Source organism: Aythya ferina, assembly GCF_964211825.1.
Source record: "Aythya ferina genome assembly, chromosome: 3".
Taxonomy (NCBI): domain Eukaryota; kingdom Metazoa; phylum Chordata; class Aves; order Anseriformes; family Anatidae; genus Aythya; species Aythya ferina.
This window is the reverse complement of record NC_140298.1, coordinates 106990474-107011060: the sequence shown is the minus strand read 5'-3', so window position 1 is coordinate 107011060 and position 20587 is coordinate 106990474.

Genomic DNA, 20587 nt, shown 5'->3' with positions numbered 1-20587 from the left:
AACTATTCTTTTTATATTTATAGATTCCAATAAATATATTGGAATTATATATTCTATATGCATAATACTTATTATATATTTCCAAATGCTTTCCTGATAAGGTAAGTATGCCATTGCCCAGGAAAACCAGTAGGATGTTTGGGCATTTCTAAATGAGTGTAAATATTAATCAGTAACAGAGGTTAATTTCTGAGCATTTACACTCGGCTAAACCAACATAATGAAATATTCCTATTCTGGTATCTAGACCAACCATGAATAATATGTTTTAACTAGTCCTCACCAGCTTTAGCCAGTGCTAAAAATTTAACCAGATTTTTTTTCCACAGTAAATAGCTATCAGACAATTTTCTGTGATGTCATATTTTAGTTGTATTTATAAATTATTTAGATAATTACAATTGTAAATGGAATACTTGACTGATTCTGTAATTAAGGAGTCTGAATTTGAAATAATTTATTAGGTCTTAATTTATGTGCTGTGAAATCTGTTAGATCATTTGCTAGTCAGTATGTTGTCTAGAATAAAGGCTTTTCTACAAAGGGATTTTAGGGTGAGGGTCACTAGCATAATCAGAAACATACTCAGTCTGGCCTCCAGCTAAAGATTATATGCTTTTAAGTGTATTTCTGTTTTGCAAAATGGCCTTTTGAAGACTTAGCTATTTCAACAAAATTCCTTTTTCATATATAAAAAGAGAAAGAACAATTATTTTACACTGTTGTTTGACTTCCCAGCACCACCACCCTTTCCTCTAGATATAGATGACCCAGCTGATGAAGTGCACTCTTGACTGACTTGTCTGAACCTCTGGAATGAAATCTTCAATGTTAGGAGCAAAAGTTGGCATAAGGACTAAGCAGGGATTTGATTAAAGATTTGAATTTACCCACACAATAAATTGAGCCAAACAAATTCTTGTCTTATGCACAAAGGCACACTTATGTTTTCCACAATGTAGAGAAGGAAATGACAGTGGTTGGCTTTCAATTGTAATTTATCGTATTCATCCACTTATACACTTATTCATACACTTATTAAAACACAGAGGATTTGTCAGTATGTCCGTTATAAAATCAGGACTGGGGCTCTTTTGTTGCTAAGCTCAGCTGTTACAAATGATATTTGAGTGAAGTCTCAGAGCTTGTCAGTTTGTACAGGCTGCTCTGAAATTGAAACCTTATACTTTGAATGTACTTAGAAATTTGCACATGGGTAGCTTCAGGGAAAGGGTGGGACTGATGAATATATTGCTTTCAGCAAGATTATTTGAACATATATATCTATATGTCAATATGTATGTATATGCCTTTTGTAGACACATGTAGACACCAATATGTAGATGTCAATATTTCAGTTAATCACATGCCCTACATACAAGGAAGAAAAGAGGTGTGATTCATTTTAACCCAAAGACATAAGATATCTAAAGTGATAAATGATGTCATAGGCACTCATCAGAGTACTTTTAAGAAGGGAATTAAAACTGACCAAGTTGTACTCATAACTAAAGTGAAATGAGATAAATTTCAGCCAGTATGGTAGACTAGAATGACCTGAATCTTAATGCTCTGAGAGTATTTCTTTTATCCTAATAATTACGCGTTTAGGATTTTTTTCCGTTGTTAATGACATTTATTTTAATAGTCAAGGAATTTAATCTCCATCAATCTTTTCTACTTGTATTCCGTCTCTAGACAAAGATGGAATTTACCGCATTTGGATGATCTTGAAGTGTGCATATTGACGTTAACTGTCTTCAGTGGGAATAATAAACATAAAATACCAAAGAAGGATATGTGTATGAGCCTTTCACTCTGCTACTGCTTTTTTTTTTTTTTTTTTTTTTTTTTAATACTTTTACGAAATAAGCTCTCCGCATACTTATATTCCTGACCAACGCAACCTTGCTTTACTCTATAATGTGCACTCACATAAACTCCTAATGGAGACCACCTAAGGAACAAATACATATAATATCAGTGCATTCACAAGTAAAAGTGATAATTAGATTGTTTTCTGTCAGGAGTCTTTTCCTTTAGCATGAAGAAAGCCAAAAATAGTTGGAATATTAGGAAAGACAAACCAGAAAAACTGAATTATTGGCAGTAGTTTACAGAAGTGTCCTTTTAGATTTTGTGATTCACAGATTAATTTTATTCCATGATTTTACAGGCCATTCCTTAAATAATCATAACTTTTGCCATTATGCCTCTTTTAATATTACCTTCTTCAAGAAATCTAAACAAATCTATCTGCACAATACCACAAGTTGACGCAACAGAAATTCCCTCGGTGCCAACAAAATGCTTATAGGAAGACAAAAATAATGATTATTTATTTTACTTGCTTGCTGTTTTCTGCCCTGCTCCTATATTACCTGGATTCCCAGGAGTTTTCTAACACTCAGCCAATAATCCTTACTGAGGAGGAGGAGGAGGAGGGAGTGTTACATGTCTGTGAGAACCTTTGCAGTTTGTTGCCAGTGAGTGAATTGGAACAATTTAGCTTTGAGGAAGTGATTTATACGCACACATCCATCACATATAACCTGCTCTGCTCTGTTAACTTTCTGTTTGATCTCTGGAGGGTTGAGTAGATTAGGGAGGGTCTTCACACAGAGGTTTCATTAACAGCCAATTGGTTAACCTGGCATGACTCCTGTTTGTGCATTTGGATACTTTAAAGTAGGAAGAAAAAGAAGAAAAAAAGAGTTAATTGGCATCATTATTTCCCAGCTCAGGAAACACCATTCATGCTGTAAGAGAGAATTTGTTTCCTATTTCCTTAATATTTTTTTTTTCTCAGTCCATTGTAGAAAACAGAATTCAGGGTTATAATTTAAGCCATTCAAAAATGCTGATCACAACACGTGAATTCTGGCAGTGTGAAGTACATCAGTAACCAAAGAGCACATTAAGCATCCAACAATAAGGCATGAAAATTTGGCTATTACAAACTGGTTAACTGAGATATGGAATTCATGCCAAATGGCTGCATTTTTTAAATATACCAGAAGATTAATGACTCTCTGCTTACTGTCACCTGATTGGAAGGTGAGAAAGGAATCTGATCAAGTCAAATGGTTTGATAGTATTACAAAACAAAGCTGAAGAACAAAGATGGAGTCATAGAATTATATGGCTATTACTGTTATCAGTGGGAAATTTTGAGATACTAGCAGTGTATGTTTTTGGAACAAAATAACCGGAGTTCCAGTGGTGAATCCCTGTGCATATGCAGAGTCTATGTGGTTTACAGAACAAGGATATGTTATTATTGAAAGAGTTAAATTTAGTACTTCATGAAATCCTTGGAAAGCAAAAGGCTGGTTTGAAACCAGTGATGTGCTAACCATAGTTTTACAGTTCATAAACTTACAGAAGCATGTGAAAATTACTAGTTTCTCATTGGACTTAAAAACTTGAAAAGAAATAAATAAGTATCAGTTGCTTTGAGGAAGTATGCAGGAAAAAAAAAAAAAAAAAAAAAAAAAAGACAGAGGAACAGTGTGGGCTTATTAGCTCTAACTGCAACAAGGTGGAAAAAATGGTAATGGTTATTAACATTGTATTTTTTTTTTTCAATGATAAAATATAAGGATCTGATGCCAACTTCTATACAAGCTGTCACAAACTTTTAATTTTAAAATATTTATTGGTTATTAAGGAATACCAATAGTCCACTGTATATCAGACTCTATCCATTCCATACTTTCTCACCCTCCACCTCCCAGATATACCGAAAAACAGATGTGCCCTGACGTTTAACCAATAACAGACTATTTAGTACAAAGATTTGTAAATTTACTCTCTTTCATATTAAGGTTACAATTCAAGCATCACTGGCATTTGCAAATGTGGTGATAACACACAAGAGAGAGACTATTTGAGAGAAAGACTAGATTTAGGGCTTCATGGATAAAAAGCAGCAACCCTTACTGTATAAAGAATTTTATTGGTGGTCAGATGCCTTTCCTGCTGAATTGTTTCCTGTGTTTCCTTTACCTTTCATTACCTTTATTTTTTAAGCCTTTGCCAGAAACATACAACAGCCCTATCAGCTCAGTTCTGTTTTTTTCATGAGCTTCTCCAAATGAGCAGACTGTTTTCCACAACGGCACAGTGAGTACCGTCACTGGCTTGTATGATCAAACTAGCAAACCCTTGTAGTTCAAAATAAAGCAGAAATATTGGTATCTATCAGAATGTTTTTGTTATTAACAATCACATCCCTGAATGTGTGTTTATTATGTGTGTTATACAGATATCCTATACATCTCTATATCCTCTTTACGATATCTTGAATTATACTCTATTTTCTATGGTGATGAATTATACTACCTAATATCAACAGCAACAGCTAGAATGCCCCTCCAGCATTGTCACTGCCAACACTTTGCTACTGTTCCTCTCATTTTTATTTGTCTTACATCATCTGTTATCTACAGATAAATTACCTGTAATTATCTACATTACTGTGATCAAATCAAAACTCTCCATACATGGGGCTGAGTCTGTTGTACACCACCTAGGACAACAGGATTTATACATTAGTAGGACACAGAATGGCAGAATATAAGTTTATTTTCAGCTGAAGTCATTTTATTCCTGTGTTAGAAGACAAGGAAAGAAAAATGTTGCAATCTGTTATTTCTACATTTAATTTATACATCTTTTAAAAATTAGTGTGAGATTGAAAGTTGCATAGACATGGAAAGTTTAAAATCTTAAATGTGATTTTTATAGTTTTGTAAAGGAAGTGGATTATCTGTTATAAAGTCTTTCCCTGGTAACATTAATTTCTCTGTGGTTTATAATGCACTTTTACTTTATGAAAAGCACTGCATAAGCAGTGCTTGGTTTTTTGTTTGTTTGTTTCTTGTATTGGAATTGAGCTTTCCACATTGACTTAAGTGAACAAATTAAGTATTGTGGTCTTTGGAGGTTTTATTGACAGAATAAGAAATGTCTCCTTTGTCATCTCCTGGCCATAGCAAGATTTGGATCTAGCCCGCTGTGGAAGGGGGATTATGGAATAACAGGGATTAATTTCATTATGAAGTTACAGATGCTAGATACCAAATATAATGTATTTTTGGTGAAATCTGAACCTCTGGTGACTTTATTTCAATGCAACATTTTACAGTGTTTTGTACTGGAAACTGAGCAATAGGATGCACTGGCTTCTTAGGTTCATCTTTAACTGAATGCAACTCCACAGTCTCAACAAAAGGAGACTGGGGAAAAGACTGAAAAAAAAAAAAAAAAAAGAGCTGTTAATCCAGCTGGGTAGATGTAGCCAACAGAGAAAGTCACTGCCAGAGAGTGATAAAAGGTGCAAGTAATATCTTGTCTGAAGCTAGGTGCACCTAACCTGTGCTTTCACTTTGGAAAATAAATTTTAAAAAATAAATCAGTGTTTGTTCTGTATGAAAGATGGCATAAGGTTTTATTTTCATTGTTTTTTAAGCTGACATCCACCTTCACCCAGAGCTAGCTCACACTGTGTTGAAACGTGGATTGATGCCGTGATGGAAACAATCAAGTGGAGCAGCTCATGCTGCAGCCAATTTCAAAGGCATTCCTTTTCCAGGCCATCAGCCTCTGCAGCAGCGCAGGAAGCGTTTCCTGATTTTACCACTATTGAGCAGCAACTTGATGGTGTTTATGCATTGCTGGACCCCACCGGTGAGGAGACCTGCCGCCCTGGAACACCAGAAGTGATGTTAAGAGGAACTGGTACAACTGACAATGGAGCTGTTCACAGCACCCAGGCTGCAAGTCCATCAAGCATCCTCTCTATCATGTTTATTGCTCATTACTCAGTTTTAAAGAGGTCTTTCTTTTATCCCCGAGAATTTAACTGCAAGACTGGCTTTTCTGATATTTTTCTTGCTCAGCAAAAACAACATCAGGTTCAACTGACATCAGCGGGTCCAAGAGTTCACTCACCGGTTATGTCTGTGTTAAAACTAGGTTACAAGGCTTATAAACTGCTATACCACAGACTGACAAACATGTTTGTCCTCGTTACACAGACAAAAAAACAACAACTATTGTGTCACTTTGTGTTGCATTTTTAGCTCTATTAGGAATCCCCTGTACTTTACTGGTTATCTGAAGCTGAACCCATACAGAGACTTAATTCTTGTTTGTGGCTTCCAGGCAAGATTATAGTACCATAAATATGCTTACCTCAAAACTTCATCCTCTTCTACTCTTGTCCTCTGACACTGCAGCTTAGTGCTAAGCCAGGGATGTTACAACCTTTTCCGAGGCAGATGGGTGTAAAACACAGGAATGGGATTTTTCTTGCTCCTGAGAGGAAATGAGACCAGGAATCAGGAAAACGTTATTGGAATATAAGAATATAAGAATATTATATTATAGCACGAAAAACAACCTGCCAAACCTGTGTGGTGTGAAAAGACCAATCAACAGACCGGCTTATGAAGTATTTTTTACGGGGAAAATATTGTAAATATTTAGAGGTTGTTTTAGCCTGATATAAATAAATGTCAACTAAAGGTTGACAGCTAAAGGAAAGGTTTAGTCTTTGCTGTTCTCTTTTTGCTGTTTTCAGAGCGCAAAACATGTACATGTCTGAAAAACTTCCTTGCAAATGAATGCACAATTTGTCTAATATTATAATGTTCAAATAGAGGCTGAAATCTGGCCTAACTGCACACATGATCACAGAATGGCTGGGGATGGAAGGGAACTCTGGAGGTCATCTGACCCAAATTCTGTTGCTCAAACAGGCACAGCAGAGCTGAAAAGATGGGAGTTTTTCATAAATATTTTCAAAATGCATTTATGACCAAGTCTCTAAGCATGTTCCGTAGATGTCCTGGTATTAGCTGGGATCAGGTTGCTAAGATTAAAGTGGCTCAGGTGGATCTGGACTGGCACCATAAGGGTGAATTATTTGTAGTTCTATGGGCCCATGACATGTCAGGCCATCAAGGCAGGGATGCAACATATAAGTGGGCTCATGATCAAGGGGTGCACCTGGCCATGGACAATAATACAGGAATCATTCTTGATTGTGAAACATGTGTTGCAATCAAGCAAACCAAGTGTTTAAAGCCTCATTGGTACAGAGGATGATGGCTGAAATATAAATATGGAGAGGCCTGGCAGGTTGATTACATCACACTCCCTCAAACCCACAATAGCAAGTGCCATGTACTTACAATGGTGGAAGCAACCACTGGATAGTTGGAAACATATCCTGTGCCCCATGCCACTGCCCGGAACGCTATCCTGGGCCTTGAAAAGCAAGTCCTGTGGTGGCATGGCACCCCAGAAAGAATTGAGTCAGACAATGGGCCTTGTTTCTGAAACAACCTTATAGACACTTGGGCCAGAGAGCGTAGTATTGAGTGGGTGTATCACATCCCCTATCATGCACCAGCCTCCAGGAAAATTGAGTGATACAATGGATTGTTAAAGACTACACTGAAGGCAATGGCTAGTGGGACATTCAAACACTGGGAAAACATTTACCAAAGGCCACCTAGTTAGTCCTCACTAGGGAATCTGCCAATTTTTCCCAATCAAAACTCTCATGTACTGTAGAAGGGGATAAAGTACCTGTAGTACACGTAAAGAACCTGCTGGGGAAGACAGTCTAGGCTATTAAAGCCTTGGGAAAGGGCAAACTCCTCTGTGGGACTGCTTTTGCTCAAGGACCTGGGTACACTCAGTGGGTAATGCAGAAGAATGGGGAAGTCTGATGTGTACCTCAAGGGGATTTGATGTTGGATGATAATAGCCCATGATTTGAACTGTACGTTAATTGCTACAGAATGTTGTATGTCATCACTGCCATGGTTACTATATGCCATAACAATGGTGTTAAAGTAAGAATCACCCAGGTTAATGAAAAATGAACTTTGACAGAAACCAAGACAGATACTTTTCAATAGTGACTCAAGAAGATACTAAAAAGGTAGCTACTAGAAGTAGACAATTTAAAAACTGGTGTGTCCAAATAACTTACATTCAAAGGTTTCAAAGACAACTTGCAACAGGACTCTCTGATACATTAATGTTGATTTTCAATATTTTCCCTGCAACACAAGGGACACTGTAGAGAGCTGAAGGACAGCTAATGTTGTGCCAATATTTTAAATATGATGACCTGGGTAATTATAGGCCTGTCACACTGACATTGATCTTAAGCAAAATAGCTAACTGATACAGGACTTGATTAATAAATTAAGGAAGTTTAATATAATTAATGCCAATCAGCATGGGTTTGCGTCAAGCTAAACTGGCATATTTTATGATGAAATTATAAGTTTATTTAAAAAGGGAACAATAGAACTTCATGTATTTAGACCTCTTAATGGCATTAATTTGGTGCTCTCTGATTTATTTATGTATTCATTAGATAAGAAATGATGGTGATATAAATACAGCATAATAAACATCAATAAAACTATCCTACAAGTCTCCAGACTTAATTGCAAATAGACATGAATCATCCAGAATGTGGGGTGTTTTTTTTTTTCTGAATCCCACTAGTAATTTGTATCACTAATCTAAAATATATATACTAAGTATATAACCATACTCAAAGATGTATATGAATCCATCAGCGTTAGTAACTAATAAGAAAACTGCAAAGTGGTACAAGCCACTTCATAACCTAACTATAAACAAGCACTTCAATTTTATATATGGCCACATGTGTATTAGTACCTCCTAGGAAAACCTCCAGTTCTAGGATACAACCTCAAACAGTATCTGGAATTTCTTTAAAAAAAAAAAAAGGAAGGAGAAGTATCAGTGAATTATCAGCTGAGCTCAAGCTGAGCTCAAATTTCCATTATGATCCTCTACTCTAAAGGGCAAATACAGTCCTTCGTACTGGGTCTGGCTGGGATGTTAACTTTCCCACACAATGCTGTGCTCTTGACTTGTAGCTGGAACAGCAGTGGTATCACACCAGTGTTGCGTCTGCTGCTGAGCAGTGCTGGCACAGCATCGGGACTCCCTCTAACCCTCCTAGGGAGTGGGCAAAAAAGTGAGAAAAGAAACATCTCCAGGGCAGCTGACCTAAACAAACCAAAGGGATATTCTATACCGTATGATGTCACATGCAGCAATTAAAGGTGGAAACAGGAAGAAGAGGGAAGGGGTAGGTTCTCGTTGTGAAAATGTCGGTCCTCCTCCCGAACACTGGCTACGTGTGTTGAGGCCCTGCTTCAAGGACATGGTCAAGCATCGCTCATTTGTGGGAAGTAGAGAGTAATTTCATTCCTCTGCACTTCCACATAGCCTTTATTTGTTTTGTTTGTTTATTTGTTTTTTCTTTCCTCTCCCCCCCCCCCCCCTTCCCCTTTCCCTTTTTTTACCCTTTAGTTAAATTGTTTGGTTAATAATAATCTTTTCTTAATAATTATTATTTTTTTTCCCTTTAATTAAATTATCTCAACCCATGAGTTGTTCTTAACTTTACTTCTTCCCCTCCTCATCTAAGGAGAGAGAGTGAGAGTGGTTGTAATGTTTAGGTGCCTAGCACGGTAAAAACACCGCAACCTTGCAGAAGTGCAGTTGGAAGCAAAGAAAATCAAGGAAATAAAAGCATGTATTATACATATGAATTTGAATATTAGCTTCTCTGATATGCATATGATCCCTCCTGCTCCTCCTCCCCCCCAATGTATATAATAAAATAACCATACAATAATATGTAATAACATGTAATTCTGCCTCATCACATAAATATAGTTGTATCTGGTAGGTAGCTTTCTACAAACCTCAAAATACAAGTTTTATATCTAGATTTCCATTTTGCTCTTAAACAAAAACAGACAAACAAAAAAAGTTTCATAAATGGAACTTACATTTTGTTCTTCCTAGGCCAGGAAGATGAGATTAGGCAAAGCAGACTAATCACTAGTGCTCAGAAGATGGCTTGAAAATCTGAAGAATATAACAGACCAAAATTTCCAACCTGAGCTTTGAATTCTGTTGAGTTTACATTTTAGCCATACACTTAACTTTATTTAAATGCATTTTTGACTGCATCTATAAAATATTTAAGTTTTAATATATACAGTATCATTATCCTACACTGTTAGAAGCATAAAAGCATATGACAGTAATAGCTCCCTTGACGTACAAGAGGATTAATATGTACAAATTGAATTTTTTGGTATTCTTTGAACTCACATTTCATGGACAGTCCAAATTTATAGATAGGAAAAATCCCTCATCCAGTCTCAACTTCATATGAGCTTCACATAGGAACATGAGGTATGTGTGGTCCTAGTATCACCTTTACAAATTAGATTTCAAGATGGAGATCATGGGAAAGTATTACTTGCAGGATATATATATATATATATATATATATATATATATATATATATTAGTGTTAGCATTTAATTTTTACAGTTGAGAGTCTGGTCTTTTCTGTGCTGGTTCAGAAAGTTGCAGTGCATGCTACAGAGCTAAGCATTTAAGATAACTGTTTAGCAAAACAGAGAGCAAATTAAGTTCAAGAATGAAGACATTTGGTCAACAGCATATTATCTTCTAGACTTCTGTGAGTTAAATCTTCCATTAAAAACAGCACTGCTAAGGATATATAAAATTGATTGCCATAAGTATCTCTAAAAAGTCCCCTGTATTTTTAGAGACACAAACAATACAATCCAACAGTATTACACAGCCCTTTGAGGCTACCTCCCATGGTCCTAATGCCACCCATGTACAAAGTACAGTAATGCACATGGATTTTTTAAAAAGTGATGATCGAGGCAGTGTCTCATTCTTTGAAAAGCTTCTAAAGGGGTTTTTGTGTTTCTCTTCAGTGCTTAGGTAGAAATGCAACTGGGTTCCAACAGTTGTGCTGCTTTATTGCTCTCTCCTTAGCTACTGAATAATTTAGCTCAAGTAAAATGACATCAACTTAATGTTGCGGCCAATTAAATTTTTTACTTCCAAAGGCAGCATTTGAAATTTATTTGAAATTTGCCATTTTGAAAACAGTTGCAAATATATATGGCTATAATTAAAAGTTTAATCCAGTACAACAGCAGAAAGTGGTGCCTAAAGAAGAGTGCTGGCTATAATTCTTCATGAGGGTCCCTCTCCCAGAAATGCCGTAATGTCATTCCCAGATAACATATGGTAGCAGTCAAGCATGTAATCTATCTGGGAGTCTCACCGGCAATAAAAACGCTACATCCTCCCACCCTTCTTTAAGGACATATCAGTGGGCACTTAGTTAATAAAAATCAGCATTCCTTCAGTTCCACCCCAGCTGTCAGGGAGAATTTTTATTTGGCATGAAGCATGATCAATCCGGTTTGGTCCAATGCAGGCTGATCCCTTGTTTCTAAGCTATCAGTGTAGATATGAAATAAAGCACCTCTGCTTGCCCTGACCTCAGCTGTTGCTTTTGAACCACAGACCAAAGGAAAAGTGTGGAAAATTGTTGGTAAGTGAGAGAGATAATATTTCCTACACTGGTAACACCATCAAGAGCAGAAGTCAAAGCCATCAGGTCCTGAATGCAGTTGACTGCAGCTTCTTGTTTTGATTTCTGCTTCAGCACTTGAATTGCAATAAACTTCAGCCCAGGGCTGGAACATCTTATGAAACAAAATTTTGGGTTTGAAAATGTTATTTTTCTTGGTTCTTACACACATATTTCTTTCATGACACCTGCATACTCTAAGCAGTGGTCCAAGAGGAAAGGAACAGAAAACAAATTTTTACCAGCACCATTGTCATTGATTAAAAAGCAAGTTTTAAGGCCTCTAAAAAAGACATACGCACTTCAGAATGCAAGATCTTTTGGAGAAGAAAAATAAGTAAAGGAACAGATCAACCTTGCAACTTTTTTTTTTTCCTAGATCCGTACACAAAGTACTGGCTGTGCGAATCTGACCTGTGCTCTAAAACAGTAAGCAAAGTAATCCTCAGGTTAGTCCTTCACTGTTGGCAGATCACTCCTCAGCACAAGGAGGAATACAGTGTGCCTTTCAAACACAGTGCAACCTCCGTTTGCTGAGAGCATACGGAAAATCAGTCACCTCGCCCTGCAATTTTGGTATTCCCATAAATTCTCGATAGCATGCATGTGTAGTGCTATCACCCATAATTGACTGCAGGACTTCAATCATGTTGGTAGATTTAGCAATAATTATACATCCTTGCCACCATTGAGGAATTACCTCTCAGGGCATGAAATCTATTTATACTCATTTCCAGCAAATCTAGGCTAAGAAAGTTTGCTCTTCTACACAGGTAAACTGTAAAACCACCTAATTCTTTAAGTTAAGGACTCCATTAAAAAGTGATTACACTTGACATCTTGATCCACTACTTGGTTTCTCAAAATAAAACAAAGCAATCAAACCAAACAGAAAGAACAAAAAAACAACCAACATTGTATCTAAAGGACAGTTTGTTTGGCACAGACAGAAATACGCCTCTCTCCTGTCTAAAATAAGAATAATTTCCACTGGCATTTCCAGTCTATTCCTGAGGCGTATAGTGATTGCTGAGAGAAATCTGGGATCATCTTAAAATCATGGCTTCCTTAAGCTTGTTACTTGTGTATCTTAGCCTGCCTGCTCATTCATTTCAAAAGAATGCTTTTGAGCCTATGAGCACGTATAATTCCCTCCTTGGAGAGGCTGTGAGGAGCATTAGCCATTCCTGACAGGTATGAGAAAGCAACACTTTGCTTTGGGAAAGCACTTGCACACAATGGCGACACAAGAATTTTGCAATGAAGTCACAGGCTGTGCCATGTGGTTCCGATTTCTCTGCCCACATCAAGTCCAGAATGACTTTCAGCAGCCTGCTGCTGCTCCCGATTTCCGCCCCTTATTAGATCTCATGTTTCCATGCTGCCTCAGAGGAGCACTACCCTACTGTACCTCCGCTGGGTTAATCTACAGTTCCTCCTTCCTCACACACTAAAGCCAATTTGTGATATTAGTTCCCTAAAATGACTCACAGATAATACAATTTGCTATAAAAATTTTGCATTAAAAATACCTTTTAAAGTCTGTTTGGCAAACATAAAATGAATGATGCCTGCTGATACCACAAGAAACATTCCTCTATAAAGCAGAGATAAGCAAGGAGCACTTGTAACACTGGAAATTGTTTCTCGTATCAGCAGCACCTTTAGCACTTGCAGGGGAAGCAGGCGATCAGGCCCAGTCAGCATGGCTTTATGAAAGGCAGGTCATGCCTGACGAACCTGATCTCCTTCTATGACAGAGTGACGCGCTGGGTGGATGAGGGAAAGGCTGTGGATGTGGTCTACCTTGACTTCAGCAAGGCTTTTGACACCGTCTCCCACAGCATTCTCCTCAAGAAACTGGCTGCTCTTGGCTTGGACTGGCGCACGCTTCGTTGGGTTAGAAACTGGCTGGATAGCCGGGCCCAAAGAGTCGTGGTGAATGGAGCCAAGTCCAGTTGGAGGCCAGTCACTAGTGGCGTTCCCCAGGGCTCGGTGCTGGGGCCGGTCCTCTTTAATATCTTCATCGATGATCTGGACGAGGGCATCGAGTGCACCCTCAGTAAGTTCGCAGATGACACCAAGTTAGGTGCGTGTGTCGATCTGCTTGAGGGTAGGAAAGCTCTGCAGGAGGATCTGGATAGGCTGCACCGATGGGCTGAGGTCAACTGCATGAAGTTCAACAAGGCCAAGTGCCGGGTCCTGCACCTGGGGCACAATAACCCCAAGAAGAGCTACAGGCTGGGAGAGGAATGGTTGGAGAGCTGCCAGGCAGAGAAGGACCTGGGAGTGATGGTTGATAGTCGGCTGAATATGAGCCAGCAGTGTGCTCAGGTGGCCAAGAAGGCCAACGGCATCCTGGCTTGTATCAGGAACAGCGTGACCAGCAGGGCTAGGGAGGTGATCGTCCCCCTGTACTCAGCTCTGGTGAGGCCGCACCTCGAGTACTGTGTTCAGTTTTGGGCCCCTCACTACAAGAAGGACATCGAGGTGCTCGAGCGGGTGCAGAGAAGGGCGACGAAGCTGGTGAGGGGCCTGGAGAACAAGTCCTACGAGGAGCGGCTGAGGGAGCTGGGCTTGTTCAGCCTGGAGAAGAGGAGGCTCAGGGGTGACCTTATCGCTCTTTTTAGGTACCTCAAGGGAGGCTGTAGCGAGGTGGGTGTTGGTTTGTTCTCCCACGTGCCTGGTGACAGGACGAGGGGGAATGGGCTTAAGTTGAGCCAGGGGAGTTTTAGGTTAGATGTTAGGAAGAACTTCTTCACTGAAAGGGTTGTGAGGCACTGGAACAGGCTGCCCAGGGAAGTGGTGGAGTCACCATCCCTGGAAGTCTTCAAAAGACGTTTAGATGTAGAGCTTAGGGAAATGGTTTAGTGGGGACTGTTAGCGTTAGGTCAGAGGTTGGACTCGATGACCTTGAGGTCTCTTCCAACCTAGAAAATTCTGTGATTCTGTGATTTGGAAATTAACTCATTCTTAAAAAAAACCTCTCTCTTTCTGCATCAATTGCTGGGAGTACCACAGCTGCTCTCTTAGGAAACATAACCACCTCTGCAAGACCTAGTTTCAGTATGAAGGTTAATTGGTTTATGCAGGAAATAGCCTCATGGACTTTGGGATTTCTTCTTCAAATAAATGAACAAGAGACTTGAGTTTGGTAAATATTCTCTGAGAAGGTGTGGCTGGTGAAGGCAACTCTGCACATCAGAGCATTGCACATCTCTATCCCAGCAGAGGACACACCAAAGCTTCTACCTGAGCTGGCAACTTGTTAAGTATCTTATTAAATATTTACAAATATTTGGAGTCTGAGTGGCTCCATTGAGGGGGAAGGAGGTAGAATTATTCCCTGTGACACTTACTACAATTTTGTTCACTACAAACCTAACCTGAATCAGAACATAGCTGAAGTTGGGATTTCTGAATGAGCTGCAGCCTGACACCTCACTGAGATGCAGATGCTTCCGTGAGAGGATTTTATCATGGCACATCAAGCCACAGCATTTTAATTTGCTCTAGACGATAGCAGTAAAATAAAGAATTTTTATTTGGTGCACACCAATTTGCATAGTTGAGAATATCACATGTTTAAGATTTTAAGACACCAATCAGAAAACACAACAGCAGAGCTTCTCTGCCTCTCCTCGTCACACCCTACTCCCCCAAAGGCAGTAGCTGAAACAGTCCTGAGGGTCTCATAACCTTGAAACCATTGCTTCAGTGAGCATCAAGAACTTAAGTCATGTCACTTATAGAGACACTCTTGTTTAGAAGATGATTTTCAAACTGGCAATTTAAACCTCAGTCAAGATTTATATATATATAGTTATATACATATATGTGTGTGTGTATAATATGTAAATGTGTATACATATATATTGATTTTAGGAAACTTTAATGTCTTTCCCATTCTATCCCAGTACATTTTCTCCCTCAGCCTGCTGGACTTTCAATAGCTGCAAACTGAAGGGAGACATGAAGCCATGCCAGAGACAGAGAGGTGAAAGTTAACTCAGCAGCAGAGTAACGGGATAGGCAGCTGAATATGCACATGGCTGACAAGTAAAGGTTACTTTATTGGATCTCTTTCCAGAAAAGAAAAAAAAAAAAAAAAAAAAAAAAAGACTTTTAAGAGGGTATTATACAGGCTTGATGAAAACATTTCATACACAAACTCATATTTCTGATTGTTACAGTAGCCTGTGTAGTGTTTATTTAGACAGTTTCCCAGGGATTTCCTGCTTTACTAAAGAGACCGCATCCTGAACATGGGATTTACATAACTCATTTAAGTCAAGTAAAACATGGGGAAGAAGCTTCTAGTAGCACAGGCATTACATTGAAAAAGATAAGTTTAATGGGGGGAGATTAACAGCAACCTTTTCCCACTTTTAGCTATAAAGACTATTTTTAAGTCACTAGGAAAAGTTGTTTGTACACACATAACAGAAGCGTTAAAGCTTAGTTAGAGATCACTGAAAATTGAGTGTATTTTCCATACACTGAGAAATAATGTGTTTTAGAACCTTGGACTAAACGAAGATACTAGCATAGAAGAGCTGTAAAACTCTTAATAACAATTTGTGGTACTGATAGAAAACTTACAAAATCTTTACTGAACTTGATCTTAAAATTAGTTACCTTTTCATTGTTTTCGGACATTACAAGTACTACCAGAGATCTCTGCTTCCACATTCTTTCTGTAAACCTTGCTTCCTTTCAACTGTTACAACCCAACACTGCTTAAACTTATAAAAGAACAAAGAGCCATCTGAATGCTTTTCCAAAAAGGTTAAAGCTCAATATTAGTATTAAAAATTAATACTATATATTTTACATATAATTGATATACTACATATAATTGATGCTGTTTAGATGTTTCAGGCTACTTGAATCACCTGTACAGCACAAACAGGTACAACACAGCACCTATAGGAGGGAAATTTGTAGCAATGTATCCTGAGTTATCTACAATGTCTTCAACTCAGCATGGTTAGAATTCAGTTGATTCTAGTTAATCTGATAGCCGTTTGCCCTTTCAATTTTTCTGCCAAATCTTAGACCAACCAAGTTTTCAGGACAAGAGAAATATTCTGGTACATACCTTACCAGTCTAGTAAGCAACTGTGCTCAGCAGACAAAAGGTACATTCATGAAGAATATGCTGAGTTTTCCAGTACCAACAATCATTATGAAAAACTGCGTAGTTGTTTCATGACATTCAGTGCATTAGTCTTTAATATATCACCGCTGCAAAGAAGTTATGCAAATTCTTGCCAACCTCCACTGATATGTAGCAGATTACTGCACCCCTTTTACTTCATTTTCTCCATCTGTGTATCTCATCACATTTGCAAGAAATCAGGAAATATGGATAAAGAGCGTGAAAAGTTGTAAAGTTAAGAATTATTTTAATAAAAGCTGATTAAGAGCTCACCCATCATTCACTGAATGGGTTGGTAGCAGCTTTGCTTCCAAGCATCTTCTCAGGGAAGTTTGATTGTTAGGAGAAGTTCTTATAAAAGCCATAGATCTTCTTCTCCACACCCCTTGAATATCTTCATTTTGTCCAGTAACAAGTGCTGGTGTTAAGAGTAGTTAAAAAAACTTATTTAAATATCCCTAGCTTTTATGCTTTTCCCTATCAACAAACAGAAGGGTATATACACCTTGGTGAAGAGTTCACCCTTTGAACTCACCACCCCATTTTCCCCCTTTCTTATATTTATCTCATCTACTTGAGATGTAGTTATTTTGCTAACTGGCTTAAGTAGGATCCCAGCTCATTGCATTATACAGATACTCACATATGGAAGTGACCACAGGCCAATTACCTCTTCAAATAGACTAGGCACATTTATTTGTATGTGTGATTCCATAAACTTGAGAACACTGGAGTATAAGTTTCTATTGCCAGAAGCAATTTTGCCTGCTTTCACAGTAGCAAAATAGAACCATACTTAAAGCGTAAGAGACCAGTGAACTCCTGCCTTTGGAGTATACTAAAAGGGGGCCCCAGCTCAACAATTTGGACGCTGAGTGGCAAACACCATCTGTATCCTTTTCCCTTCCATAAAAGGAACCTTTATGGGAGTGTAAAGGAAAACAAAGAAAGATTACTACCAGTAGTTATAAATACTCAAATAGTTAATCATCCTATAAGAATGTGAATTCTCTCAAGACATTGTACTGAGGCAAATCAGTCAAAAATACAAAGCTATTAAACAAGGGTGCTCCAATAAGTAAATGATAAACTAAAAGAGACAAAGAAAAAGCTCACACTACCCCAATTTTCAGATGTTATTAAAATATACCTAAGGGAAAAACAAAACCCCACAAACAAAAAGATAGACCTTAAAAACAGTAGCTTCTTATTTTTCTTAGACTAATATTGAATTTTGCGTATTTCCCCCTTTTGGTCAGAAATGCCGGAGCACAGCAAGCATACCTACATGGGATTATTTTAGAGCTCCAAAGCCAGTAAACTGTGGCAAATACTTCCATGGGGCACTTATGAAAGCCTATCTTTCCGTGCTGTTTTCAGTTAGACAGCTCTAGAAATCAACACTGAGAAGAAAAATAAACATAGTTCTAGCACGTACAGTAGCAAGAATTAGTGTTGTATCCAGACAAGGAATGAGCTATTTAAAACAGAAGTTAGTGGATTAACCATGCTAGCAGCTTAAAATGCATGTTTATTCAAGCTGAAACAAGAAGTCAGTCAGTGAAGCAAGAGGCCTTCATTGCCAGTTTGTACTCCATACAAGCAGCTCTAATAGCTTTAGCTTCTTTTTTGTTTAGGAGTTTGTTTGTTTCTACAAAAAACAGAAAAGGGGGAATATAATTGACCCAATTGGAAGCAGTAGACTGCTATACTCGCGGCTTCTCTAGCCATACATGAAACACCAGCACCACCAAGAGGTAGTCAATGGTTAGTTAACAATAGTTAGCAAAAAACATTGAAATACCCCTCCCCCTCTGAACTTCCACAAATCTAAAGCAGCCTACATTTATATACATACACAGATGTGCCAGTACAAAGACACACAATAAGGCACTCAGCTTCAACAGGCAAGTACCTACATTTCAGCTACTCTAGCTACAAATGGCTTACTGCTTAGTGTTACTAGGTGGTAAGGCATACGTGTTCTGAAATAAAACTAAAAGACAATAAACATGCTGGGATTTCATGGCAGGGACTGTTGTCTGAAGTTATTTTCGTAGAATTCAATTTGGTTTTCTAAAAGTTTCATTTAAAAAAAAAACACTGATGAAGTTATGCTTTCCAGAAAATTTTTATTTCCCCTGTAGTGTTTTAAGATAGCAGTAACTGAAAATAATATAAAGAATAAGCTATATCCCTCAGAATTTAGACATCTCATCTACTTTTCTTAGGGCAGATTGGATTTCCTGTTGAGCACAAGTTACGTTCTTGATAACTCAATTTGAAGTTCCTCCTTCCCTCTCTTCTTCCTTCTCATGCTACAGCCCTTGAAAGAACATCAGCAAAACCCTCCTGGAGAAGGGCAAAAAAAAGTATTCATTAGGGTACTTCAGTTATTTCAGCTTCTACACCAATGAAATACAAGCTTTAAACAGACACTGGCACACACCTAAAACCACTTTCAATTTTGAGTGAAAAAGAAAACTAAATAAAGCAGTCTTAAGTATTTTGACATCATATGCTTAAGTCTAGGTACTCAATAGCCAGCTTGAAGCATATCAGCACTTGGAACAATTTGCACATTTGTTCTAAATATTACTCCCTAATAAAAAGTTCAGTGCTGGTAAGATTTTGACTTCATGTACCTTCCTCCCCCAGCCCCACCCTCTTCCCAAATTCCAAAGTTCTCTGAATTAAAATGCACTTTAAAATGAACCAGGTAAATTAGGCAAAACTCATTTTCACAACATTTCAATTTGCAAGCATGCATCGCACATTTTCTCCTGTATTTGAAATTATTTTTAGCACTGCAATAAATTGTGCTTCACATATGATCAATAGATTTAATTACACTGGCCTGATGAGAAAGGACTGATACAACAAAAGTTAGTTCCAAATCCAAATGCTAAGTTCCCTGCCACCACGCCCTTTAAAAAAAAAATTAAAAGGTGCTGAAGGAAGGATTTCACCATTACCAATTTATGATCAGGTGACACTAGTCATGGCATTTCATATTGAAATTTACTCAACTTAATGAGAAATCCGTGTATTTTATTAGGCTAGCTAGGACTCAGTCTACCTTCTCCAAATAACACCAGGGGGATGGGAACATTTCTTTATTCAACTGGATTTTTTTTATTATTTTTTTTTTACAGCTTCCTGCAAGCAGATTGCAGGTTTTTTCTTTTGCGACTAGAACTCTTCACGAAGAATGCAAAATGTTACTTCTCTTCCTGGTTATCAGACATTCCCAATGACCTTTGATATTTAAGTGACAGAATTTGCAGGTAAAGTCACTGAAGTTTTCTTAACTAATATCTGGGGAAAGTCACTAGAGAAAGACAGAAGTTAAAAAAAAAAAATCAAATTAGACAACAACTTCATCTGAACAAACAAAAGCCACACGAAAACAGTGTGAGAGGCACTGAGTACTTTAACCTATCCTACTTCATGACAGATTTTCATGCAGACTTATAAACTGCTTTGATGCTAGTGCAATACTTCTGTATAAACTCAAAATAATGTAGAGTTCTTTGTACAAGATCAGCTACACAAGTTTAAGACATCACCTTAGAGAAATCTGATCTTAGAGAATCAAAACACTCAGCCAACATTTTGGCTTTGGAATAACTCAGTTCTAAATACATACTTCCTGAAGTTGTTTTTTATTTCTATTTTTTTTACTTCAATATCTTAAATATAAGCATCTATCTACAACTGAATGCACTTTTAAATAGCACAGCATTAAAAACGACAGTACAGAATTAATGAAGTTTTTTACATATACTTTGCAAAGAATTAAACTGTCTTCCAGATTCGCTTAACTATACTTGTATTATCAATGAATCAAAAACCTATGGAAAGAATGATTCTGCAAATTATTCTGCAAATTAACTCTTAAGGAAAGACAAAAGAAAATCAACAGA